At 45.3% G+C, this 27,526-nt stretch overlaps 1 protein-coding gene across 1 annotated transcript in view; it reads left to right on the top strand.

Annotated features, from left to right (window-relative positions):
* Window positions 1-27,526, top strand: part of LOC119389329 (uncharacterized) — a 167,948-nt gene that overhangs the window by 64,518 nt on the left and 75,904 nt on the right. Inside the window, exon 2 of the mRNA XM_037656537.2 lies at window positions 3,630-3,681. The gene's annotated coding sequence lies outside the window, so the exon portion shown is untranslated. The remainder of the gene's footprint in view (window positions 1-3,629; window positions 3,682-27,526) is intronic.

Genomic DNA, 27,526 nt, shown 5'->3' with positions numbered 1-27,526 from the left:
ATCGGGCTAGTTGGTATGGATCCATCGTGGTAGCAAGCGCACACCTTTTACAAGAGAACACGAAAGACGACACGAAAGACTCAAGCGATTGTGTCTTTCTTGTCCTCTTGTAAAAGGTGTGCGCTTCCTACCAAGATCAACCGATAAGTTCTGTGGCGAAGCCGATAGGAGGTTTGGGGGGTTCAGCCCTTACTGCCCGAAACTATTACATTTTGTATGTGCATATATACGCGCACACATACAAACACAAGGAAGAACATGATTAAAGGGAGGCCAGACCCCGCAGAAAAAAAGTTTCTGGCTGTGCCCCTGGATAGGTATATGTTTAAAATGGTGCTTATGTGGAAACAGGCTTACACCAACGTGTTTTTTTTAAATCTTTTTGCTTTTCATGGGATTGAATAGGAGCATGTAAAGAGGCGGAGAAAGAGTGGTATCCTCAAGTCGTGGCGTTGAGACGTGCTCCTGTAAGGGCTGCTGAATAGAGCGTCAGCCTTCACCTCCTCGATAATCACTTCAGGACGGAAGATACGTTGAGCCATACGAAAACAGGCAGGTGCTCTTTACGCAGGAAAATAACTCACAAATATTGTCAGATGTCACAGGCTTCCAGGATATTTTGTTTCGTTTGTTGAAGGAAGGGAGCACCCTTTAACTGGTCAAATGAGGAAATAGCCTTACGGGTGGTACAGCTATGAGTGTGGGAGCATGCCCCCACTGGTTTTTAACCTGTGGTGGCGACGCCCCCCCCCCCCCCCTCTGTTCCGGAGCCCCTGCTTATTCTTGCACGGTTCTTGCGAACCTTTCTTGCAACTTATCGCCTCCTTATGAGTCCACTCTGGAATACACAACATTCAACATGTATATACACTGCTGGTACCTCATAGACTTGTAGGACATATGACATGCGAAAGCGCTGCCTCATTCGCTGCTCTAAGCATGCGTATACATACCTGGCTTCCTGTATTCTTCAAGCTTTGGTTCATCCTTTGTCAGGCGTGGTTTAATCTTCGGTAGAGCATCACCAAGGGCCTGGTACATCCAATGACACTGGGCCGTGTAGCTTCTGGTGCTTATATGATTCTCACGGCAGATGGTTGAGCAAAAATATTACACTGTTGTATGCGTGCACTACATTGTTGCATCAGGATCAGGATGCACGGAGCTGCTTTTTCATTAAAAGCTCGTGAACTACATGAAAGATTGAGGTCGATTGAGCGTCAGCGAACTCACGCTAGAACGAGTGTCATTTCCACGCGGAGCTAGCGACGTAGTTGTTTGTGCTGTCTTTGTGAAACCCCCTTTAAGAAGCGATTGCAGACGTGCCGAAAATGCAGGCATATTCTTAAGGAACCACTTGAGGAATTCCTGTAATAATGACCCTATTTTGTTGCAAAACATCACTACAGACTTACAATTAGAGAGATATTTTCTGGGCCGTATTTACTTGAATAAAACCAAGACCGACTGCACAACTGTTGGTTACGTCAAGGCGTAGTCACGCTCCTGAGCTCGTGCAGCGCACACGACTACTCCATCTAAAGTGGGAGTAGAGGCCACTCGATTACCAGAGAAAGGCGGTGCGCATCCAACGAGCGGACGGGAATGGGACGATCGAGGAAAAATGAATGTAACTAACACATTCGACTTCGCAGCTTTCTCTGGTGCCGAGCGGCAAAGTCCGAAAATGCATGCGCGGCGGTCACCATGCGCCGCTGTCGTCGTTTAATATTTCTTACATTAGTACAAGGTCAACGCATCAAGCAAGGTTGCCGCGTCTAGTCTGAAACGGTGCTGCCGAATTCTACGATCATTTACATCGTTACAGGGCTGGAAAATCCTGCATTGAGGCCTGAACTTTTCTGCTGTAAACCTTTGCCCGTGCACAAGAGCGAATGACCTAGTTTCCCTATGACAGCGCCATCCCTGCGACTCGTCCTACATGACCAGTGTCTCTGAGGGATTGCAAGATATTACGTGCCACTGATGCTGTTGCGCAGTTACCGTCATGTGTCCACGCGCCCGTCCGCCTATTAACGTTTGGCTGAAAGTAAAAAAAAAAAAATTCGGCAGATCCCACCTACCGTAGGAATCGATGTTATGCGAAGCATGGGCACGAAGGTGGCTGTGTCGAAATTTTTCACATTGAGCGAGAGGTTACGGAATGACGCTAGAGAAATGTGCAAATGGTATACGCAGACACATATTTTGAAGAGTCGAACATGTGTTATATAACCAGATGTTTACAGTATCTTAACGATTCCAACAGCAACATAGGTGTTACCAACACCTGACGCAGTAAGCTGATATGTAGTGTTTATATTCTTCAATACTCGATATCGCTAATTCGAATAGGACAATGAAGGAACACAGATGCACAGGACAGGCGCTACTCGCAACTAAGATTTATTCAGAAAAGTTTCCCTAGATATATACACAGCCGAGTGGCACGAGCAGGCACACTGCACGTACGTTACAGTCACAGTTGCAGTTGTTACAGTTGCGTTACAGTTCTTATATGCTTATACTTATCCGTTATGACGGAGAACGCACGCGCGTTTCACGAACTTGTATGTGTGTGTGGAAGGGGTCCTTGGCAGTTCTTGAATGAGGTCATCATCACCCTGATCAGGGAGCACCAGCAGCTGGACAGGACTTGTTATCGGATCCGTACGTGATCGCGGCTACGAACGGTCTAAGTGTAGTGAAATGCGAGGTATAGTAGAGCTAGTTGAAACGCAGATGGCTCTTGCGAAGAAGTGATCTATGATGCCTCCTGTCCTGGACGTTGCACCGAGGTCTTGTGATGCACTGTCCACATCCAAGCCGTCTTTTATGCCATCTAAGAACCACGCGTTGTTGGGTTTCATAAATGAATGCTGAAGTCACCGGTAATCATGAGGTACATGGTCCTCTCGGCAGTGTTACTATAGGAAGCATTGACCCCGGTTTTTGCATAATCCCCGTGGTCGAAGTTGCGGACCACGTGGACGAGTGGATGGTAGCCCAGCGTCTTTCAGGGGTGCTCTGTCTACAGTTCCCTAACTTTTCTTGCATCCGCCGCTGTGGTATAGCGGTTACGGTACTCGGCTGTTGACCCGAATGTCGCGGGTTCGATCCCGGCCGCGGCGGTCGCATTTCGATGGGGGCGAAATGCTAGAAGCCCATGTACTGTGCCATGTCAGTGCACGTTAAGGAATACCAGATGGTCAAAATTTCCGAAACCCTTCACTACAGCGTCTCATGGTTATGGGACGTAGAACCCCAGCAATCACTGTTATTATCACTTTCTTGAGTGGTAACTCGCTCGATAACTCTGCGGATATTTTAGAACACTGGGGGAGGATCCCTTGCATGCAACTAGAACAAAAGAAGCGTACGTTTCCCATTCCGCTTGCCTATAGGGGCCTCAGGAGCTTGCTTTGTACTGCGCTGAGGTGAAGCTGCGTATTCAACTTAAAAGTAAATTGTCTGAGCGCTGTTTTGCCCGCTGCTTGCGTATAATTTGCAGTTTGTATGGATTCCTTTCAGTACTTTGTAACATGACGGCAACAAGTTTCAAATTACGCGGTGTATGTATATATATCGCATACTTGGTCATTTAGTTTGTCTGCTTCTTACCTATGCAGGTGCACCGTTGAGGAGAGCGGAAGTTCGCCAAGGATGACGACGTAAAGAGAGGTAAGTGGACATAAGACATGCGAGACAAAAAGCAAGAAAATTGAGGGAAAACAAAAAGGCAACGGTAGCATTATTTTCTATCATCTCAGGCAGAGGAGGTGGTGATGTAGATGATTTAGTTGAGCCACGAAACGAGGACCACTTGCTTACGGTTTAGGCAAACAGACCTTAGGCGGACATTGTGCGAGTCTTAAGCACAGTCAAGAGGCTTGTCCATTATAAATTTTCTCTAATGAGATGGCACGCACTGGCTTGTGCAAATGCTGACGAACCGTTATGGCTTCAAACGTTTTTTTTAGGGGCGAAGCTCCTTAAGGCGGCACCCGTTCGTCCCTCGTAGTCGTACTTGTAGTAGTCGCAGTGCGTAACCAGTCTTACGCTTTGACCTCCAAGGTGGTGCCGGTGGGAGATTTTTCCTGTGCGTTGTTGAACAATAAAAAATTCGCAGCGTGCGCGTTAACTAAAAGCCTAATTCTTCTGTCTCTCATTCCCCATTAGCAGCCATTGGCATGTTCCAGTAGGAAACGTTAGTAGAAGTAGAAGTGTAAGTGTTAGCTAAAAGCCGACTTCTTCTGTCTATCATTCCCATTAGCAGCCATTGTTTACCTCCATGGTAGTGCCTGGTGAGATTTCTCCTGTGCGTGATTAAACAATAAAAATTTTGTTCAAAACGCCATTGATTGATGAAATAAACCAACGAAAGACGCCAGATGTTTTGTAAAAGCAAAACGAAAGAACGCCAGATGTTTCTAAAGCAAAACGAAAAGACGCCAGCTGCTTAACGAAAGACGCCAGATGTTTTCTAAAGCAATGGTTTTCTAAACAATGAAAATTCACAGCCTACATGTAAAATTAAAGTGAGCTGCAAGCCGTCATAACTCATCGAACCTTTAGTATAAACGCGCCCGATCTCACGTCGGTGATGATGTACTGGGCAGAATTCACGGAAGATTCACGGTTTACCGATGAACCTCCGCAGCTTCGCCCACTCATCATCATTCACTCCGTGGATATGCTGTGATTTTTTTCGTGTATATTAGAGCTATCTGATTTCCCCTCCTCTGAAGGTAATGTGAAACACATTTCCTTTATTTCAGATCATTTCACATTAGTTTAAACCGGAGATAACCACATGGAAGAGCAAAATATGTCCTTCTGTGGTGGTGCATGCCCGAGTGAGCGCAGCCTGCGCCAACCTACGTAATCCGCACGAGCAATTGCGTATTGGCTGTTATAGTGTTGCTGCTTGTTTTCCCAGAATGAGAAAAGAACAAAGTGTTCCATTAGGTGACTCTCGACGCGATAATCGTGTGCAGAAACGTGTGCTTCGCGCAAATGGGGGCATATGGTGCAACAGTATCTTGTGTGCCCTCTGAGGTATAGGCCTGAATAGACCTACATTATTTTAGAATCAATAAACGAATAAATTTCGCTCTCGTACTCTTAAGTTGTAGGTGGAAATGTGTCGTACTCGCACTGTATCTTGCAAATGCATGAACATGTGGAAGCAGAAACGGTGTTACACAAATTTAATAAATCCGTTTACAACTATGAAGCACCAAAGCACTACACTTCGCCGCACAGTATACTGTTCGGTGAAGAATGCTTTACTGCTCGTAATTTGAATCGGCCTTGATAGCACGCTTTCCTGCGAGCCATATAGTATAAGAAAGTGTAAAGTGAACATACCTCTGCATATAATGGAAGGAGATTGGGTGCAGCGATCTCAAGGACACTCAACCGCTATTCCACTTTCTTCCAATTTGTCGTTGCAAATCGCCCTACATAAAATTAAGAGATTTGACTGTGTTATCTGGCTCCTATTCCAAGATACTATGCGAAAGATCGAGAGATTAAGGCCGATTTATCGCCAGAAGGTAAAAGCAAACGTTTCCCTTCTGAGCAAGTTCGCTTTTTTTCTAACGCTGACCTGGGTTGATAGAACCATGCTCTAATCATACCCGACATTCTTGCATGGTTTATAAATCCTGTCTACGACGGATAACCATGGACACAGCAGTAAAAAAATCACCTGTAGTTGCTTGGATTGCATAGTAGCGCAAGTGGAAGCAGCAGCTTCGGAGATCATCGCCGGCCGAGGCAGCATATGTTGTGGACAATCAGCACCGCTTGCGGCGCGAAGCTTTTTAATGACACGATTCTCGCGAATAATTAGGCGTACAGGGTGAATGGTGAAAAACGCAGACCGCAGAGCCCTAGCCCAAACACACGAGACGACTGCAGCGATCATGTTGTAGTAAGCGTCAATTTTGTTCGCAGAGCACTTAAAGGGACACTAAAGGCAAATATTATGTCGACGTTGATTGTTGCAATAGCGTTGCAGAAACCTCGTAGTGCTTGTTTCGTGCTAAGGAAATGCTTATTTTAAAAGAAAATCACGTTTTAGTGGTCCGCACGACGTCAGCGCACTTCAGATCACCCGCCTGAACGGAGCTTCCGAAGTAACAGTTGCCGTGCCCAACGTTGCCGGCCTTTACTGTCCGGCCGCCGAAGCTACGGTTTCTTGCTCTACAGCGGCCGTCAACCTTGCCAAGACGCAGCCACGGGCCACTCCGAAACTGCATAGTTCACTGTAACGGAGCTTAGCTTGGCCAACAGCAGCAGAAGTAGAGTATCGACAAGGCGAAAATAGCGAGAGCCAAGCACACGCAGCAGTACGCGATACAAAAACTACCACTGAGACGCGCAGCTCGGCGAAAACGGAACTTTTGAACCACTCGCGCCGTTCCCCATGGTAGCGCCAAGAGGTTCTTTTTTTCCATGAATCAAACAGAAACGAACAAGCAGTATTTTATTACGTCTTGTGTTGCACGGAAGGTTCTTTTTTATTGCAACTAGTTTTATTAGCAGTGGTTAATTGTACTCCGAACTCTTCGACGTCATCGGGGTCATTTCCAAAATGTCCCACTCGTGGCGCCCATCGTCTTCTACATTTACCTTAATTTCTCGATTACTAGAGCACTGCTGTTGATACTATTGACGTTTTAGACGTTCTCACACATTGAATTTTCACTCTGACATAAATTGTTATTTGCTTTTAGTGTCCCTTTAAAGATCCTACAATGGGAGTCTATGGAAACGATCAAACTTTTGGCCTGTTTTTCTAAACAAGAACGCTGACCTTGATAAAACTTAGACAGTTATCTTTATCGTCAGTGGACCACGTATAGTCCTGACTTTCAGCTCTCGATTGAAGCCATGCTCAACTTGCTGCAATTGGCGTAACATTGCGTTACATTGTGACATCCGAAGGTCGCAGGTTCGGTCCCTGCAGGCGGCAAGTTATCTATTCGTCAACTTTACTTGCTTCATGTCTATATCACAATTAGTGCAATGATACACTTAAAACAGTGGCTTCTGCTGGTTTTCGATAAGGTTGTGTCAGAAATGAGCCGATTCCCTTCTTTGTTTGTCCCCTAAAGCGTTTTTTGAAACACGATCCTACAAATATATGTGATATATTGACGAACCCTTACGTATCAAAAATGATTGGTGTATTCATGTGGGAGGTGGTGGCCGAATAGAGCACCAGAGTGGCCAATCTTTCTCTGGTGAGGGAGTGCATTACCGGCTGTGGTCACCGGTTAGGACCTACCCAGCCCTCCTTTTTTTAATGCACTTCCATCACCAGGCGGATTTTTTTCAATCCGGTGGGGAAGCACCGGCATTCGAAGCACGGACGCCATGCACGCGAGGCTGACCTGTACGCCATCGCTGCCTCGAGCGGAACCATGAGAATGAAGTAACTAGGGGAATAAGTATGGGATGGAGCACATTCGGCAGGCACTCTCAAATCATGAATGGTAGTTTACCACTATCACTCAAGAGGAAGGTTTATAACATCATTCTTGGTGAAAATTAAGCGCGATGGACAGGACGAAGCTCTTCGTCCTGTGTTCCTTGTTTTGTCCCGTCCCTCGCGCTTAAGTTTTACCAAGTATGCTCCATCACCAACTGGCCCTCACCTCGAGGCTGCCAAAGTGTATAGCAGGTGCATCTTACTGTTCTATAGTGAACCGCTGTAGAGTTGAAGGCCGTTCGCTGTTTCTGTCGAGCATCAGAGATGGCGCTTGTAAGCACGCCGAAGCCGTGATGACTCCCGACACTACACTTACCGGTACTGACCTACGGAGCAGAAACCTGGAGGCTTACAAAGAGGGTTCAACTGAAACTCAGGACGACGCAGGGAGCAATAGAAAGGAAAATGATAGGTGTAACCTTAAGGGACAAGAAGAGAGCAGAGTGGGTCAGGGACCAAACGGGTGTTAAGGACATCTTAGTCGCAATGAAGAAGAAATGGACATGGGCAGGACATGTTGCGCGTAGTCAAGATAACCGCTGGTCAATAACTGACTGGATTCCAAGAGTAGGAAAACGCGCGAGGGGGACTAAGAAGTGTGCGGCTAGAACGTGGCAGCAGAAACAGGGTCCATGGGCGGAACATGGGAGAGGCCTTTGCCCTGCAGTGGGCGCAGTCACGCTGATTGTGATGATGAGAAGGAAACATTGGCATCTATGGCCGCGTGGTTAAAACGCACATGATGAACCGGCAGCACAACCACACACGGACAGAGGAAAGGTACACGAAACACAGCACTGTGTTGTGTACCTTCTTTCCTATGTTCGTGTGTGGTTGCAATGCCGATTCATCGTGAATGACAAACATGATGTCTTCGGCAAAATCCCGGAGACCCACTAGACATTGATGTTCATTGATTTCCCCATTGTCTTTCTCGCATGCAGAGCCCACGCGTCAATACATATACAGTAGGATGCATTGTAAAGGTTCTTCACCTATATGCTCTATTGTTGGAGTAATAGGGCATTTTGTGCACAAAATAATCATTGTAAAAATAAAATCACCCTAAAATGTATGCCATATTCATTATTGCTCAATTCTCAACCTCCACGTGTTCCCCTTCAGCACCTGTGCACATAATGGCCCCCTAAAGGATCTCGGCAGTAGTTTCCCTGAATTGGTTTGCAAAGCTGTTATTGTATCAGATTAAGCTAACCGAATCTCATGAAGTTATCCTTTCAAAACAAATAAGGGGGCAGTCCACTTGTTATTTTCTAGCAAGCCACCTTAGCAATTTGGTCTTGAACGTGTGCACTTTCCTTGCAATTGTGTCCCAAAATATATGAACTACAAGACACATCATTCTAAGTCTGGTGATAGCAGTCAGTGACCTATCTGTTATAAGTAAATAATTACTTTATGAACAGCCTTACATGTTCAGTAATGCAGCATTGTAATGCATGTATCATTCTGACATATAGTTTATGCATTCCAAACTCTTCAGCTGAAATTCCTAACCAGTTTCCCTATCAGTAATGACCACAGTTGCTATGCAAATCTCGGTAGCATCATCTAGATGCACGGATTGATGCATTCTGCAATGCTTTAATCATGCATCTTATCACTAGCCCTGTGATCTCGCAAGTTACCTGTGTCCTTTTCTGGACAGTAACAGCTATAAATATTTTGAATAACTTAACTAGTTTTCTTTCCAAACAGCATGACTTACCTCTATTTGCACAGTCGTAAGCCTGAACACACATTGTACAATTTTGCAGTCTGTCATATTTTATTTTCAATTGCCCACAAAACTGTACAACAATGTATACACCAATACAGTTTGTAGACTAATAAGTGAATCTTACACTTTTAGAGAAACAAGGTAAAAAAACAACAACCGCGAAAAAGGTGTTCGAATAATTGAACAGAACGATTGTTGTTTTTCTGCGCTTTAGGGGTTTCAGGCCTTCTCATTTGACTAGAATTAATTGATAATGGCCTAGACTGAGTTTTACACGCCTATACGTAGAAACAACTCTAGTTTCTTGCAGAGTGCAAGTCAGTACATACATAGAAAATTGCACCACACAATTGGCAGGAGCTACCTAAATGCCTTCAATCATAATCACTTTACTTAAACACAATAGGATGACGCAGAATTTACTAGAGTAACAAAGATGCATTGCAAGTAAGTGGGCCTTGATCGACGTCAAATATGTAGCCTTGGAAACAGACGAAGGGCTTGAGGTGTGCTTCCTGCCTGTTTCTGGCACTTAATTTGCAATATATCACGAGAATACACAGCGAAAAAATTCTGTTCTATATCATGAGCTATGTAGTGCACTAAGGTACTGTGATTTATCACAAATGTATAACTAAACTAGATGCCCTGTATATTAGTAGGTCTGAAGTCTGAGGGCGCAGCTTTTCTCTAGGTAGTGGCTAATAAAATGGGTATCAGCATGAGTATCAGCTGTGCATGAACGACAAGTGATATGCTAATATAATGCCTTAATAAATAGACCTTTTCATAATAAATGCATCAGAAATAATACGATGACTGTGTGTGTTATACTCCGAGGAAAACTACAAAATGAACAATGAATATATATATATATATATGAACACACACACACACACACACACACACACACACACAGTTATTATTGCACATGATGTCTATCACAGATTCCACTGCTAGTGTACCTGCTACTCAGGTGTCCTCAAAAGAAAGCGCATTGAAAAGTGCATGGACATAAAACAAGCTTAAATGTCCCTAAAGTTTGTGAAAGTTCAGCTAGCCAGCAGCCTATCCACCTAGCCTAATAATGTAACAAAAACACACAAACGAAATAAAACTGCACAAAAAGGAACATAAGTTAGGCGTTGTCATTGAGCTTGTCGAGAATTTTCAGCAGTTTACTGCTTTCCCAGCAGCATGGAAAACTCTTCCTTGTGCAGCAAACTTTGAATTAGTCCCAATATTTGGGCGAAAGCAGACGGGTAGGTAACATCTTTTATGTAATATACGGTCAAACACAAGAAAAGTCCCTTTTCAAGCGTGCTGTCATCTTTCAGGGTAACGCGCTCTTCCTCGGCACAAAAATAAGCTTTGTTGCCGAGCTCCAAACAATCTGGGTCCTTGACATGGAAAAAAAAGTAACAAAAACTAATATATGTTTCATGTTTTGCATAGCACACCTTTATACAAAAAGCTAACGATTCAGAGGTAGTGAATGGATGAATGCCAGCACTAATATATTTCAAGCTTTAGATGCAAAACCGTGAATAAATTGAGATTGTTATGGGCGTGGTGTATGCCACAGTAAATAAAGCAGTTTCAGCAACCCCGACACGCAGCTATAGGTGCCAATGCATTCAAAGCAGCCACAAGTACAAAGTCAGATGTCACAAGTGTATAAGGAAGCGTTTCTTTGTGTTTCGTACGCAATGTTCATGTCATCTATCTGTTCCATGAAAATGGGTAAAAACAGCAGCCAACTGAGTGTACTGAGATCATAAGTTATCGAAAGCAGAGCCTTGGCTTGCTTCAATAGTAGGCTGAAGCCGCCTCTTAATGATGACATATCACAGGTGGCGACAGATGGCATGTGTGTTGGGCATGTCCTTTAGCACTAAACTTGAATGCTGTAGTTTCACGCTCACAGGGCAAAGCTGGAAATACCTGGTTTCTGTTTCTGTTTTGAAATGGAAGCATCACAGGACAATCAAAAAGGCCCGAATGGATTATCTAATTGACTTACATGATTGCTTATGTGTGTACGCCTTTGCGCGTACAGATGTGCTTGAAATATCTTACTAATGCAGCTTTTGAAGGAATTGACTGGGCCCTATTAAATGGCAGTAAAGGCACTCTGCAACAAACAAGGTGGACGTAGCGACAGAGTCCACATAGAAAAAACTAAAGGCCATGTCTACACAAGGATACATAGCAGTTTCCAGTCACCATGTAAGGTGGCTAGACATGTAAGGTGGCTACGCATAGGCTCGTATAAATATTCTTTGCAGCACCAAGGAAACAAACTTCAATCTACAGGGATGTTCTAATAGTGCAATTTGACGCATAATCTTTTGCTGAGTGAATGATACAAATTACATTAAAAGTCAATGTCAGAGTACTTTAGCAGACTCAAGGGCCCACTTTGTGTACAAAGATGCATGCAGTGAATGGTGATGTTGTATATAGACTAATATCACAACTTTGCAGATCCTTTTGGCTGTCAATGCACGCGTCTGAGAGTGGTGCCACCACCTGCTTCTTGAATATAGTCTTTCTTTCATTGCAATTAAAGCTCTTTTGCAGAAAAACATGTTTGTATTCAAAAGTATTTTGTGTTTGCATATATCATATTTAATTGGGCTTAAAATTACCCTGAATATCTCCTTTCAAGTTGGTCGTGACAAACATGTATTTGTCGTCTGGTCAGACATAAACTAGCTTTTTTTTAAGTTTCATATGCTGCGTCGAAGATTGCTGCATAATTCTGACAAAATTCTCGTGCGAAAGAAAATTCTTCAATGGAATGAGCTAGCTATAGACTTAATTATAATTTAGCAACTCTGCACCGAAAACAAATATCTAAGCTATATCTGTTGCAGTACCTAAACGCAGATAAATAGTTATATTGCTTACGAACGTTTTACGGCAGTCATGCACGTATAATACTGATTCCGTTTTTGACCAATACATGAGAAAGAGATCCACTTCAGGTGCGCCATTATAGATGCTGCTTGACATCGTTCTTCATTCGCTAACCAAAGAATAGTGAACAACAGTGTTTCGCTTTCTGACAATTTGCGACCTTCATGCATTTCGAAGAGAAGGTCCGAGCGAGGGGCTCTTCCGATGCTCCTTTCACAGATCCAGGAACTGGTTAGGAGCGGTGCTTTGTTTCTAACAGCACAACGCAGGATTGGGAGCATCGAAATAAACTCAGGAGATAGTTCACGGGGCTGTGCCCGAAGTAGGAGCACCAGGCAACTTTATGTGGCACGCCTGGTTGCCATGGCTGGCGGCTGTCCGCGAGCAATGTGATGCACTCACACATCGCACTCACTTACATCGCACTCACACACATTGCAGTCACACGTGCCATCATAACTGCACGCACCTCTCTGAATGCCTTTGACGTCGGTCTGGGTAAAAGGGCCTGATCGGCGCTGCCGAAACGCTGAAGCACGCCAAGATGATCGTGGGACCGAATTCTCAACGAAAACAAAGAGACCACGCAAGGAGCGGGCGCAAGAGAGACAGACACCGCTCGACGCGCATGGGAGAGAGAACTGTATACGGGGAAGAAGTCAGCAGCGTGAGCAGAGAGAGAACGCGATCAAAGGTGAAAACCTCCTTCGCACGTTGAGTTTGTAGACGTCACGGGCGTTGTTTGCGCGATAATTTTGCGTATTCATGAGTAAACAGAAACACAGGCACGTCTACACTACTAACATGTATATTTTAACCAAAAACGTTGCGAGGCGAACGAGGAAGCAGCGACAATGCGACTCGCCACTGACGTAACTATGGCACGGCCACTGTGTTTCCAACGCCCGTGCTTGGCGCGTAAACAGAGACGATCGGCCAAGGTCAGGGAGGCGCTGGCTGTAGCTCGAGTTCACCGGCCGCATTCGGCGCCATCACAGGAAACACTACACGACGTCAACGTGGCCTTCGAGCCTTGAATACGCTCGCTCGGCGCTGTTGCTCTAAGTTTCTCTCTCGCTTCTTGCCGCGGCGCCGATCTCAATTCCTCGCGAAAAAGAAGGGTCTCTATATAAGCGTTGCGTCCGCTCGAGGCATTTTCGCGCCAGTAGACACCGGGCTCAATATAAGCGTTGCGTCCGCTCGCGGCCGCAGATAGCCCATCCCGTCACCCAGCTCGTCGGGTGACCGAGGACACTTGCTTGTGTCGTGGGTTGTCTGTTGTCGGACCGTTCTTGTCAAGTTTCAGAACGATCGACCAGTGCGGATATCAAAGATCGTCAGAAGAAACGAACAAACCTAGTCCACACATCTTGGCGACAAGCCACTGGAGTCGAGATCCGGCCTGGCGAACGGGATATTTTCACGGAACGAAGCGTGGAGCCACATGTCCCCCATGGCACTGGAGGTGAACCTGGATGGACCTGGCGAACGAGCGCACCCGGCATCCGAGCCACGTGGAAGCAGCTCGTCTTTCCGGCGCATTGTCTGGCGGCGGGGGTGCTGTTATGCCAGGGCTCCCAACTCAAACTTCCTTGCTTCGGCAAGGCATTCAAGCTGGTAGAACGTCTGACTCAAGTGGTGTCAACATCGATAGACTGGCTGATGCAACCAACGTCAACACCAGCGAGGTGCCATGCAACCCCCGACAACTCCTGCGATGCGTCTGACGCAACCGACGGAAATTTCTCAGGCAACGTGCGACAAGCCCTCACATCCACGGATCCGATTCCAGCCAGCGACCATCGGCGGTTCCTCATTGGAGGCTTCGAACTACTGGCTGATGCAAGTAATCGGCCAGGGCTATAAAAGAAGCAAGCTGCGCGGAGAGGGGGACAGCGAACGAAGAAATCCCGGGTCGTCGTCGCACCTCCGTGCGAGCCCCATAAGCTGTTGGCCCCAGTGCCGAATATGTAACGCCTCTGTTTATATGTATATAAATTTGACCTAACTCACCGTCGCCTTGTCCGCTCCGTCTATCAGCTCTGCGCAGATGCAGCCGCAAGCTGAGACACCCGATACCCAACACCCTGCAAGAGGTTCCGCTTGTATGCGAAGCGGGAAAGGAGGCTTTCGCGGCACCCCTCCTTCCATCGGTTTCGCGCCCTTTCCCTCTATTTGGTGACTTCACCAGTGACGTCATGAAAGAAATGTTTTGTTTGTGAATTATTTCTAGGTGGATACCCGGCAGCCGCCAGTGGTGAAAGCGGCGCTGCCGCAGCTTATGAGCATGCGATAGCATGTCCCATATGGTAGGTATAGGGAGTTTCCGCCCCCTGCCCTAACATAATGTTTCACGCCGGCTCCGCGAAAAGACTCGGGAAGCAGCACTTTGCAGATATATCCCACTGCTACGGCAGTGCAGATGCCAAGAAAGAATCACAAATAAAGAAATGATTCACTGGAAGCATCGGGGGCGCAGTTATCACAGCCAGACATCTCGTGCTGAATGGTGCGAGCTGTATGGCGCAGTATGTCTAGCAAAATTGTCACTTCATTGCCAGCCGTCGCCTTCGAGATAACACGATACGCAACGCTTTCATTTCTGCGTACTGATATGAAGCGGCAACCTGCCAGGTTGCGTGTACTTTTTTTTTATTTTCTCTTTAATTTAGTGCCACCGCACTGCATACGTCATGGCGGAACTTTTGGATTCTTTAAGGTCGATACGCCACGTCGTGCCGTTCACGCGAACTAAACCGCTGGTGTCCAGAAAAGCTGCATACGCTTTCTCGTTCGAGGCGCCGCTAATAGGCTGATCACGCGAGCGTAAATTGAAGACCCGTTAGCCTGCACAGCTTCTGTCCAGAACCTGCCCTACTCGAATTCAGTCCCGCTCAGCATTGCAGAGAAGTACGCCGATATAAAGGGCGGAAGTTCAAGGCGCGCTGGCTCTGCCGAGGAGAGTACCCAGGCGCTGCTGTTAATAAAGCAACGTCGGTAATGCATGGGTAAGCTGCACTGCGAAGCCCTGGTATTTTGTTTTCTTTCTCGTAAAGCTATGCTCCTATCAAGGCAGTGTTTTTACGTCACGTGGATGCCTTCAGCATGCGAGATAATTCGCGACGCTGCCTCCTGTGCAGGAGTCGCATCTCACAGTCAAGCTTCCGTATGATACGCCAGCTCACTTTTAACCAACGCGTACATGTTGCAGTCTATCACCGTCGGACAGGAACCGTAGCTTCACGGTAGGGTTTATGGCTGTGGACGCAAGAAGAATGAGCAAGTGCTTGCGGCCAGTTGACCGAAATTTTTCTCCAAGGATATTCCTGTTCCGCAATTTTTAACCACGAAAAACAAGAGCTTGTCAGGGAGAGTTCACAAACGGGAGAACCATAGTTTGACATCTTGATGGCCGATATAGCGAATTACGTTGCATGCTTACTGCATTGATAAGTGTCCCTTTAAGGTAGATCTGTTCTGGTTATTTGTTATTGAAAAGTCGGGAAACTGTGCCGGCAAGGCCTAATGACACAACACACAGTGTTCAAGCGGAAAGCTCATCGTCTGCCTTGCTGTATGTCCGCATTAATATATTTGGGGTTGAACAGAATGTTGGGGTTAGTGATATCAGCAGCAGGTAAACATCGCAGCTCCTATCCCATGCTACGCTAGAAGGACTAAACGAGCAACGTGCATGTGATTTCATGAGCGAATACCGTATTTATTCGAATCTAAGCCGATGTTTTTTTCGAAAAAACGACTTGCGAAAGTGGGGGGGTCGGCTTAGATTCGAGTACAATGATTAGGTTTTCTTTTGTTTCTGGCCTTGCGAATTTCGGGGGTCGGCTTAGAATAGGGGCCGGCCTAGATTCGAGTAAATACGGTATGTTGCCGACGCACGCTGCACTCGCACCTAGCGTCTGACCGAAAGTGCAGCGGCGTGTCTGGAAGTTTAGAGCTGTACAGGGTGTCTCAATAAATGGGTCCTAAACCCTCCAAAATAATGGAAATTTGCTCAGCGCCTTCATAATTACTTTTTCTGTGGCGGCAGACATGTTAAGGTGACATCAATTACGACATTATTTAAATAACTTTTTAATTAGTGGTGAAAGGCAAATGTCCTTGCTGGCCCATTGCCGCTGTTATATTTCGAAAGAGCGGCCGCTGGTAACCACTGCGGAGTAATCTAATTCGGCCAAATTCACCGGCGAAACCGATGAGCGCAACTAGCAGACGACGACGTCACTGTTCGTGACAACGAACGTAGTGGTGTTAATTATTCCGCGGTCGTTAACCTACGTGCGCCATGCATCCCATAACACCAAGCGCAGCCCACACACACACACGAAACAAAGTCCATCGATGACTGATAAAAGAACGGTCGCTCATTCTGGACGTCTCGGAAGAATATCATGTTGCGCTCTGTTACTGTTTCGGTTTCGCCGTCTCAATTGGTCACATTTCATCACTTTGCTAAAATTACCAGCGGCCGCTTTTTAAATATCTCTAGGCGACCTGTTCGCGGGAAGGGCTCCAATTCTCCGATTTCACCGGACCGCCTGTATTAAAAAGTTAATTTAACTTCTTTTATTACTGCCGTAATTGATGCCTCTAGTCACTTTAGGATGTCTGTCGCCACAGAAAAAGTTATTCTGGAGACAGCGAGCAAATATCACATTTTACTTATTTTTGAGGATTTTCGGACACATGTCTTGAAACAGCCTGTATATTTATGCACTGTGCGTTTTCAGCGATAACTGACTCGTAATTAATTTGCAGCGGAGCCCACGTCTCGTCAACGTTTGCTGTCAGGTATCGATTGACCTAAAGCAGAGTGCTCCCTAATTTATTCTCGACACATGAAGCGTTCTTGGGATAGTCGCTGCATCTGCCTGCCAGTGCGCACGCGCTGTTGGAAACGGAAACTTACGTGGAGACTATTTAGTCTATTTAGCCGGCACATATTACGGAGAAGGGCTTTTACTGGAGTCTCCAAATATTGATGTGGCCACCTCTACGTCAAGTGTAGCTCACCTTTCCCGTTAGGGGTTTCTTCGCAGCGAGGTTCTTTCATGGGCGACAGCAATTTTCGTGGCATCGCAGTAATGGGACGCTGTATCTGACATTTCCGAAACCAGCACTATTGAAAGCCTCAGAGATGGTACTGTGCGTCCTTGCGCTTTTGTGTTACGACAGCTTGCCTGTGCGCGAACGATGCACCACTACCGGGGGAAATCGCGCTCTGAAAACTTAGCTCGGGTGCAGAACGTGCCGTCTCCGCTAAGGGGCGAGGAGAGCCCTGTAGGGACTGCCTGGCCTCAGTCGCACATTTCCTTACAATCAGCTGAGGCGACGACGATCTTTACGCACTGCTTCAAGCCTCCTGGAAATGCTGTCGGTAAAAGAAAAGAGTGTCACCTTTATCCAGGTTACTCAGACTCTAAAACGTACCTTCCCTCGGCGATCCGCCTTGACTCGAGAAAATCGATGGCAGGAATGTTCAGTGCATATGAGCGACAGCCGGCATCATTTCCTGAGCCGAGTCATTTTCAGTCGAGCGGTGAGGCGTGCTCAGCTCGGTCAAGTGAAGGGTAAAATTCGAGTTGAGCTTTGTTCGAGGATACGGGGGTTAGTGGATTTCACTTGAGAAAATTTAGCAACGCCTTTCGCTGCTCACTTTACGCTCTTACCGTACGTTACTCTCTGCCCTTCCTCGATATTTGTCCACATAGCCCATGCAGGGTAGCCAACCGGGACTACATCCGATTAACTGCCTCTGCGCCTTCTCTCGCTCCTTTCAAAAGTTGGTATTCTGTTCGCCTTAAAGCAGTGCCGAGAACGACGGCTTGAATGGCTTGGTGCAAGTGCGATTCTGCCAACCTTAGCTGGGGTTTAGCTGGGGAAAGACAGCGCAATAAAAGGCGAGGATGCAGGAACACAGTAGACTGGACGAGCGCTGACGTTAAGACGTTCGCGCGTGGGCTTGCAGGTATCGCGTCGCGAGCAAAACGGTGCCACGCGGCTTATCTGTGACTATGGTTCCCGCGCTTTGACATTCCTTTCTCGTATGCGGTTGTTGGCACCGCTGTCTCGACGAAAGGCACCGAAATGCACGTGCACCATTATGGCTCCTTTTGTGAAACGCCAGCAGCCGCCAACGACCATCTGAACCCACACGGCATTGTCTGAGTGGGTATAACGCGTGACACGAACAGCCGTGCTCGCTCATAGCCATTCCAAAACGGGATTAGCGAGTCACGTGACCTTGTTACATGGCGGCGCATACCGCGATGCATTAGGGGGAAAGACAGGAGGGGACATTTTTTAAGCACAAATTGAAATTATTTACGCCCTTAGCTCGAACATTGATTCCTGAGGGTTCTTAATATTCGTAGTCAGCAAACGGAAAACCCGCACTGCAGGGCCTGACCATCGTGCACCCTCTCTAAGAAGCAATGCAAAGCCGCCTCTCGTGTTTTTTCTGTCGCCTTAAGTGCTCATGATTTCTTTTTCATGGATGCATCATTCTTTTATTCTTTTCAGCGGTTTTTTTAACTGCGGACCACATTAGGGGCCCGGCCTGTCGTGTGCTGTCATCGTATCCTGTCGTACCTTGGCGTAACGCAGGCAAAACAACGAATAGCGTAGCCATCTGTGGCATATTGAGCGCGCGCTCGCGCCAAGGAGAAGTCTTCTTCTTCTTGTTCTTCGAGCGCCTTAATGACGATAAATGCGGAGCACTCAGGGGGTGCGTATGCTGTCGTCGCTTCGCGTAACGCAGGCAAAACTACGTATCAACATAGAAGAAAAGAGGAAGCAAACGAGAAATAAAGAACGGGAGACGAAAAAAAGAGAGGGGGGAAGAAATAAATAAAAAAGAAAGAGAGGAGGACGCTCGGCATCCCTAGTGCGAAGCTGCCTTGATTTTAATATTCTTTTTTTATTCGTGATTTTAAGACTACAGAGTTTTTTAAAATTTTCCTGCGGATCTGTTTTGAGAAAAGTTTCCGATTTCTCTTAGTTTTCTTTGCTTTCAGGTGATCCAAGTTTATAGGGAGTCCTCCACTACGGCGTGTCTCATAGCCATATCATGGGCGTAGCACGTAAAATCCCTGAATTTCATACAGTTTTCTTACCTAACATTACAGGATAGGTAGCCGTTTCAATGGCTCAACATCTTGTAGAATATTCTCTTCATCAACAAAGAAAACACACTCCGCCATACCGCAGTGGTCGCCGGCTTTTACCACGTGGCCTGGCGCGGGTGGTTAAAATCAGCGTGAAATGGAAAGTTAGAAAATGATCTAATGTTGCATTTCACACTCGTGAAACGGAACGTTAAAAAATACAGACCCAAGATTTGAAACACTACATTTCCCCAGCAGTGTTTCTACAATACTGGACAAACGATATTGTCTGTATTTGAATGTAGACATGCTAGAACTGAGAAGTAGATGGACAACCATCCGAGATGGCCTATAAATATTTGCCAAGCTCCTCCCTGCGATACGAACAACTGACAAAACATGTGTGCCCTTTTTATTGACCTTAGTTAATGCCAGGTCAGACGCGAGCAGCGGAGCGTCAACTCGCTAAATGTTCGCGAATCACTAAAGGTATTGCCTGCTGGCGAAAATATAGCTCACATACTGCAAGAAGACCTTGCAGTTGCCGTTACAAGATTTATCGGATAGCAACGATGAAAAAAAAGACTGCTCTGAGTGACTTCCGACAGGACGAATTCAGAAGGGAATAAATTGATGGGAATTCAAAGGGAAAAGCTGTTTGTAGCCAGGCCGGGTTGAGAGCGGACTTACGAAGTGAGATTATTCGAGGTGTTCTGTTCCTGAAACAATGGAGCACGTTTTAATTTAATGTGAAGATATTTCCCCTGGCGTATGTTTGGAAACTAGCCTACCTGAAGCATTGGCTTAGAAAGAAGAACATGCCCGCGATAAAGACCAGTGGAAGGCGGTCATAGGATTGGTGGCGGAAAAGTAGGGAGGAACGACACGACAACAAGTGATACTCCACTGCAGGAGCTTGATCTATGAATTGATAGGGTTCCTTTTTTTTATAATACAATATTTGGTTCAAACAGGCAAGACAATATGCTGAATGAAAAAAAAAAAAGAAAGTAGAGCCTGGTGGCTCACAGGTCATCGCCAAATGCACTCACACACTCCTTGTGGAAACTTAGCAGCGCAAAGAAACAGAACACAGAAAGAGTGGGACACAGGCGTCCCACTCTTTCTGTTTCTCATTTGTTTGCGCTGCCAAGTTTCCATAATGACTAGCCCGCCTATCAACCCTTCGGCAGCTCGTAGCTGAGAGGCGACGCTGATAGCATCCACCCATCCGTCGATATAACCTTGTAGTCTTTCAGCATGATCGTATGATACGATTGATGACCGAACTCTTCCTTCAATGAGAGAAATGCTCACACATCTTCAAGAAAATTTAGCCAATGTTTGCGGCCACTAACGACTCCGTGAAACTTGTGGACTTCTTTTGCGTTATTCATCACGGGCGTAGCGTCGTTTTAAAGTAACATACGTTCACACTTGCCAACCAACACATACAAGCGTCACCCTGTCTGCTTGTACAGTCCACAAATTTGTTATGGCGCATGCTTAATACTCTCATTGTTAGACAATGCTTCGTGGAGCTGAGGAGCGCCGCTATATACTGCCCCTGAAAAGGCCCGAGAAAACACACAAAAGCAACAATTTCAAAAGAACACGTGAATTTATGCGACGAACTTACTTATGTAATTGATGAAGCCATTTAAGAAAGGAAAAACATTTGCTTCCCTTGCTCTGACAGCGCGGCACACGAACACAGTGTGGCAGTGACGAAAAGTGTTATTAAAGATGCATATCTTTAATAAAGCTTCCCCAATCTCGTCCCTTCACGTTTACGTATACAGAAAAGCCGCCAAGCGTAAAATTCTTCTTCTGAGGAAATTTCAGCATATCCCTACTAGCGAAGGCGACCGGCCGGCCTGTCGCAAACGGCTGTTACGAACCGCCTTCCCCGAAATGAAACTTGGGCTACACTGCCGTATAATACGAAGGAAAAGCTTCATTAATTCAACATTGCCTTTCTTTAGATAGTAAGCAGTACATCATGGGTTCTTAACTGCATTCTATGATCGGTCTGTTTGCAGAAAATACAAAGTATGCCTACAATTTAATAAAAACAAACAAACCTGTCATTGTATCCTCTTTAAAGAAGGAACTTAAGGAAACACGCAGACCAAGAAGGGGTCAAAATAATGCGTGTTTCTGCAGAGACAGTAGCTTGTTGTTTCGCATCCCCAACACGATCAAAGAGGGCAACACTAGAGTCACTGGAAAATCAGAGTACCGCAAAGGTAGGCTGCACGCGGGCAACATTGGGTGGCGGCGGCCATGTCCCTTCCAGACCGCCCGGCGCGCTGCTAGCTTGTGTTGAGAAGTGACCAATCTTTTAGCCTCAGTGCCGTGTTACGCTCGGCAGAACATCATTATGTGTGTGTATTTCTTCAAAAGGACATTAGAAGTGATTTCGAGTCATCGACAGGTACGGATCGACAGCGCGGTTAGCGGTGTAACTAATGAAACGTACGGCGAATGTTGCCATGTGCTCGCGAACTCTCTTCATGGCTTCATCGGTCTCTTTTCGTGTCACGCCCGGGCGTGTTCGCTAGGTCCGGGTCTGTAAACATAGTTGCATTAGCGCAGTGACATCGTGCGAGATGGCATTTACTTCGACATTTGGTGAATCTTTACTGTTTGCGCTAGCTTTGCAGTCGGTATTCAGGTTCACTGCACTCGAGAACGTTATCGAACAACATCGAGAACATTCAACATTGCGTCCTTCGACTGATCGCTGACGCATAGCTTGCTTGCGCACCGTGCTTGCTGTTCAACTGGTTGATATGTGTAATAGAAGTTGTGTGTGTACGGTAATTGGAAGTTGTGCGCGACGTCTTGATTCGGAACGCCAGCAGCCGAACGCACGCGCGCATCGGCGTGCGGTAGGTAAGGTGCATCTTATCTTACGATACGTAGGAAATAGGCCATCAAAAATCATTGACATCACTACTTAATTGTTTCATTTCATATTTCTTGTCTCCTTAATATTCCCAACGTTGCAATGAATCTGCAAATATTTTGCTGTGTTCCGACGAACAGTTCTCTTTTTGGCCTTGCCAACGCGTAAACAGCTGGGGTTCGGCTTCTGCACTGCTGCACTTCTTTTTTTTTTCATAATGCACTCTTATTAAAACTTCCTCGGCACGGTGCTTTATGTTCTTTTGATCCGAAATAGCACATCCCGGAATTTTTAAAGCGCATGCTACTGCAACACAGTATATATATAGACCTAGGGCGCGCATAAAATCTACTCCCTAAATGCGTGGGATCTGCTTTTTTTTTTTTTGCTGTGTCCATTTTTCACCAACTACACAGTATTTTAAGGGTACGCTCGGTGCAATGCAGCATTAGCAGCATTTTTTTGCAACAAATGTAAAAATACGCTTCATAACATTGCCTTATACCAAGTTTATCAACAGAGTTCCACGCTTCTGTTTTGTGCAATGCCAAAGATCATGCCACAATTGCCTTCAAGGTATACCAGTAAACAGTTATTATTTTATTAAATCTTCGATTTTGCTCTCGTGCGTGACACGCTTATAACTCGGATAGCATGCGTAATCTGTTCAACAGATCGAGATATAAACAGCCGAGCAAATAGAAATGTATGTAGTTTTCAATATCGCTGACCATAGCGAACCGAAAAGGTGAAGTATCCTGTCGCATAAGATCTTTTCCAGCAAAGTTAGTGTAGTCCACTGCAGGAATGTTATTCGAGGGGGGCGAACTTGTTCAGGCCAACTATGCAGCCACGCAGAGCGGCACTCTTTGACATTATTTTTCCGACACGGCAAACGAGATTGCCAGAGTAGCTCACCAGAAACGTTCGATTGATGGTGAGCTACTCTCTTCTGCAACCTGCATGCAGTGGCGTAGCCAGGGGGTGGCACACAGGGCCCGTGCCCCCCCCCGAAAAAAATGTCTGCTTACGCCCCTGTCTGCATGACGCGTTTAAAAAAGCGACGAAGTACTTCTGGGGACCGTGATACTGCTAAATGTCTGGCCATGCTCTGTATTGAACGCGCCTGCAGCCTAAGCGCTTGGAAGGGATACGGCGGCGAGAGGTCACGTGATGCGAGTAAGCCAATCGCGTCGGCGGCGGCGCGCGGAAAACAGATGCGATACTCTCAAATTTTTCCAGTGACTCTAGGCAACACCTGCGCGAGACGCCATCTACGCTGCCCTGCTGTCTGAGACACGAGCGTCGGTTGGAGGACAACGTACGCATGTCTGTCGTCAGCTGTGAAGAAACTTCAATCACTTGGCACCCTATTTGTTGTACTGTTCCTATTTGTATCCAAGACAAACCAGAAGTTCGCATGCATACAAAGGCTTGAACTGATCATAAGAAATGGCACGTGTTAGACCGGGGCCTGCATTTTGTCCAGGCGACTTGGCAAAGACAAGCACGCAGGTAAAAATGTGGGCCACATCCTGAGAACGGGCAGTAAGGGTGACTCAGTTAAAACCAACTGGAATTGCACAACCTGCTCTGTGGCTAAAAAAAAGGGCGCTTGACACCAAGTAATCCTCAGATTACAAACATTGATACTAAACTAAGCGAGCTGCATGAGAAACTTGTATTGATTCCACCGCTTGTAGCTAAAGTTGATGCCCTCACTGAAGGAATGAAAACCGTGAGTGCGATTGAAAAATCAATCCAACATATGGCTGAGAGGTATGACACCATACTTGAAAAGCTGGAAAAGCAAAACAATGACATGATTGCCTTAACGAAACGTGTTGAGGTGATCGAATCGGGTTCATCAAATGGGAGCAATGAAGTGAAACATCAGCTTAATGAACTGGAAAAGTACAGCCGGCGCCTGAACATTGAAGTACACGGCTTGATTCAGGAAGAAAATGAAAACCTTCTCTCAAAAATGAACTATCTCGCCCGGAACCTTGAGCTACCCGCCCTTGCAGAAAGCGATGTGGAAGCTATTCACAGACTACCGTCTCGTGCTGGCAAAGAAGCCGTTGTAATCGCCTGTTTTTCATCCTATTCTTTAAAGGAAAAATGGATGCAAAGCCACTCTGTTCTCAGAAACAAGGAACCAAGGGTTAAGATTTACGACAATTTGACACCCATGAACAAGCGGCTCTTGAGGCTTGCCCGATCAAGAAGTTTTGAAAAGAATTATCGCTACGTGTGGCAGAAAAACGGACACTTTTCGTACAGAAAGCCGATGGCGAGAGCGTAATTCGGATTCGCGATGAGACCGACCTCGACCAAGTGGTCTGACTTTCTGATTTGGCTTGCTACTACAGTGCGCAGCCGCACTGATCTGCATACATTATGGCGAACACACCTGATCTAGACCCCGAGTCATTCCTCAGTACCGCCTTCCAAGATAAGAAACCGTCAAATTATTTCACGTTTTTCTATTTAAACACTCGCAGTTTAAGAAACAAGAAAGAAGTGGAAATGTTTCTCTCCTCTCTAAACCACGAATTTGATGCGCTCGCGTTTTGTGAAACCTGGTATGCAAAGAGCTCTGACGTTGTACCACTCATTGGATACAACTGCGAGGCATTGTACCGTGATGATAAAAAGGGAGGTGGTGTAGCGCTCTATATCAAGAGATCTTTTATGTATGGCGTTATGCCGCACTTCTCAGTCATGCATCCAAGCTATGAAACGTTATTCGTTAAAACGAGACATTTTGTTCTGGGCGTTGTCTATCGCCCTCCTTCTGGGTCTATTGCAGATTTTTTCTGCTTTCTGAAATTTATGCTGCATGATCTTGTTTCGGTAAAAGTGCCTGTTGTTATTTTGGGTGATTTTAACATCAACCTTTTACAATCCTGCCCATTAGAAGCTCAGTTCACTAACATACTGCATTCAGGTGGCTTTTCCAATCTTATTAACATTCCAACTCTAATCACAAGTTCTGGTGAATCTCTCATTGATTTACGCTTAATATCCATGGAAAATACTTATAATGCTGGGCTTTTAACCTGTGACATAAGTGACCACTTGTCCCTTTATTGCATGATCCCAAAGACATCTATCCATTCAGAATACATTTCTAACAATATTATAAATATGCGTATCATAAAGCAGGATCGCATTCAGTTCTTTCGCGAGCTAGTGTCTCGCGTAGATTGGAATAAACTATTAAGAGAGACAAACACTGACCCTAATTTGCTGTATAACGCCTTCTTAAGCAAGATAATAGAACTTTATGATCGAGCGTTCCCGGTGATAGTACGACGGATGTGCAAAAAGGCTAAGAAGCCTTGGATGACCCGCTCTCTTTTAAGGCGCGTCTCTAAGCGTAATAAACTCTTCAATAAGTTTTTAAATACCAGAGATGTAGAAGACTGGAATGAATACAAAAAATTCAGAAACGGTTTAACTGCAGATATAAAAAAGGCCAGAAACCAGTTTTACTCAAACAAATTTGCCCAAATTTACTTTGACCCCCGGAAAACTTGGTGCACTGTCAAAGATCTTCTCCAAAGAAAAAGTTGTAACACACTCACTCAAATCAGTTTAGCTGACAAGACTGTCACAGGTGAAGACCTTGCGAATGAATTAAATCGATATTTTGTGACTGCTGGCCAGTTCGACTGCCCTAGGGATTCCAGTAATGCCAGCCGTTTCATCGACTTTAATATGACGAATACTGTGTTCCTTCATCCAACTTCTCCCTCAGAGACCTTCAGCATTATACATGAGCTTAAAAATAACTGCTCGGCAGGTTTTGATAACATTAAGGCCTTACCAATTAAAGAAGTCACCGATCTGATATCGGAAGTATTCTGTGAAATAACCAATTCTAAATTGTCTACGGGAATATTTCCTGACAAAATGAAAATAGCTAGAATTACTGTTTTACATAAGAGGGGCTCTATTAATAATATCAGCAATTATAGGCCTATATCAATTCTTCCATGTTTTTCGAAAATTGTGGAAAAAGTGATTAACTCTAGATTAGTGAATTACTTGCATAAGCATAACTTGTTATTAGAACATCAATACGTGTTTCAGAAAAAAAATCTACAGAAAACGCATTACCTAATATTAGGGAGAAATTTTTAGCAAATATAGAAAACCAATTATTCACTGTTGGTATTTTTTTAGACTTTAAGAAGGCATTTGACTCAATTAAACACGAAATTCTCTTTGCAAAGTTACCAGGACATAGAATCAGGGGTTTAACGTTGAATCATACGGAGCTATTTATCTAACCGAAGCCAATTTGTTTTAATCAACAATGTCAATTCGGACCTAGAAACCATTATGCATGCTGTACCACAAGGCTCCATTTTAGGGCCTACCTTGTTTCTTCTATATAGTAATGATATTCTTTTTATCCCTCACACCCCCGAAATAGTGCTTTATGCAGATGACACGAGTGTTTTGTTTTCGTCTTCTAATTTACCGCGCCTCATGGATTCCGCCAACATGTGGTTACAATACTCAGAAGAATGGTTGAACATAACCAGTTGAATTTAAATGTCACCAAAGCGAAGTTTATAATATTTCATGCTACCAACAAACCACTTCCTTCATCCCCTCCGCTTTTATTCAAGACGCAGGTATTGGAACGTGTCTCTCAATATAAGTTTCTTGGAGTGCAATTTCAGGAAAATTTGCGACGGACACCACACGTAGAATTTCTAGCGAGCAACATAGCCAAATCAATAGGTATGCTATACAGATACCGGGCTTTGTTACCGAAGTAGTTAAAGCGTCAATTATGCTTTTCTTTAAGTCATTGGCGTTTGCACTACTGTGTTCTGATTTGGGGAGTTACGTCGCAATCTAATCTTAATAGCCTGTATCTTATGCAAAAAAGAGCTGTTCGTTTCATTCACAACCTGTCATACGATGAACATGTATCCTCCTGTTTTTCATCTGACCACATTCTTGGCGTTCGTGAGATATACAGCAGCGTCTCGCTGAGCTTATATTTATGGAGTACAAAAATGACACTGAGCGTTTTTTTTTGCAACCTATACAAACAGCATCCGAAACTACAACTTCAGGCATTCTGCCTTTTTTAAACCAAAGACGAGGACTGCCTATGGTCAGCAACGGTTAAAATGGCAAATCCCTCATCTGTTTGACATCCATCAGCAAGTACTAAACTTAGTAACAGATTCCTCTTCCGTGTCCACTTTCAGAAAGAAATCGAAGATGTACTTCCTTGGACATAATTAGTTGCTTTATATTCCACATAACTTGAACCCTTCAATTTACGTGGCTATTTT

The sequence above is a fragment of the Rhipicephalus sanguineus genome, chromosome 1 (assembly GCF_013339695.2).
Source record: "Rhipicephalus sanguineus isolate Rsan-2018 chromosome 1, BIME_Rsan_1.4, whole genome shotgun sequence".
NCBI lineage: Eukaryota > Metazoa > Arthropoda > Arachnida > Ixodida > Ixodidae > Rhipicephalus > Rhipicephalus sanguineus.
The sequence above is the reverse complement of the archived record's forward strand: the minus strand, read 5'-3'. Positions and strand labels throughout refer to the sequence as shown.